We start from the raw sequence: 1,718 nt of genomic DNA on the forward strand, positions 1-1,718 counted from the left end.
ATCACTCACTTTGGGAAAGTTACTCCACCTGGCCATGCACTCAGCACTTTGTGAGTCCTCGATGAAGGTATGAAGGTTGGGTGGCCTAGTTTCATTCATGGCATGTATCTGTCCAATTTTCCCAATAGTATTTATTGACTAGGCTGTCTTTACCCTATTGTATGTTCTTACCTCCTTTGTCAAATATTAATATTGCTCACATGTTTGTTTCTTAAGACTAATCTCTTGCTTTGTATTTTGAGTGAATTTCCCACTAGGTGAATCCTTCTGGAAACTAGGACCCCATCTTCCACTTCAAAGCCAAAGGAGGCCAGATTCCCTCCCACTGTCTCCTGCCCCAGCAATCGTGCCAGCTGTACCTGGCTCAGGACTTTGATGTGACAGTTAGAGAGGCTGGGAGGAAGAGTTGTTAGAACTCATTTGTGCTTATGTCATGTAGCCGGGCCACATCTGGGCGTGCAGTGTGGTGGTGATGTTTAAAGGCTGTACCTGGCCCTAACTGGTTTGGCTCAGTGGATAGAGCGTCGGCCTCGGACTGAAGGGTCCCAGGTTCGATTTCGGTCAAGGGCATGTACCTTGGTTGCGGGCACATCTACAGTGGGAGGTGTGCAGGAGGCAGCTGATTGATGTTTCTCTCTCATTGATGTTTCTAGCTCTCTATCCCTCTCCCTTCCTCTCTGTAAAAAATCAATAAAATATAAAAAAATAACAAAGGCTGTACTGGGGGAGATGTTGGGACCAGCTGTTTCTATGGTATGACCTTGGTTATGAATCCAGCTGCCCACTCATTTGGTTGTCCAGCTTTCTCATCCATTCTGAGCTTCCCAGTGGAACTGCCAATTTTTTTTTTCTGTTTTGCTTAGTCTGTGACAGTTTCTGTTGCTTGCAACCACAAAAGTTAGTTCTTAAATCTTTTCAACAGTAGAATAAATTTCAGGCACTAGCTTCAATTCCCAGCCAAAGTTTTCATGCAGATAAGTCCTGGATGTGTTAGAAGTGTGCTTAATGCTGGCCTTTTGGACAAAGAACAAGGCAACCCTAGGTCTGTGTCTCACTGCTCAGTCTAGAGCCTGCTTAGAGAGAGGAGGTATTGAGAGTGGCTGAAGGGAAGAATGAAGGAAAGGAGAGAGCAAGCAAGGGAGGAATTTACACATGCCCACTTCCTGCAGGCAGCATATGTGTGCTCTACTTGAGTTCCTAAGGCTCTTTGGGCCTCCATCTGCTGAATCCTGTGACTTGAGTACCCAAAACCATTGCAACTCATCTTCCCTTCTCGCCCTTATGGGCTCCTATGTTTCCCAGAAGATGGCATGACCCATGTTAAAAACCCTGGTGTCTCCCAAGACCCTCTGGTCGACCTAAATGTTTCTCAATCCCTGCCTTGCCTGCCCAGTGCACTGTCTCCGCCTGCCACTATCTCTCATCTATCCAAATTTGCAAATGGTGACCTTGCTCGACACAGAACTTATCTTCAAGAGGCCACTAGGGTGGCAGGAGCAGGCCCCCAGAGGCCAGCTCGCTTTTGACAAGCCACACTGCTTGCCTGGGATTCTGTGTTTAGGCAAGAGCCCATGGCAGGCCCAGTCAATAAGCAGAGCTCCGAGGACTCAGGCCAGACCTGAATCCCACCTGGAGCCAAGCTGGGACTGTCCATCTTGGCAGAGGGGATATTTGTGTGCCCTTCTAGAATCCCCATGGGCAGGGCCTGAGTCTGGGTT

This window comes from Myotis davidii, unplaced genomic scaffold (genome assembly GCF_000327345.1).
Source record: "Myotis davidii unplaced genomic scaffold, ASM32734v1 scaffold169, whole genome shotgun sequence".
Lineage (NCBI taxonomy): Eukaryota > Metazoa > Chordata > Mammalia > Chiroptera > Vespertilionidae > Myotis > Myotis davidii.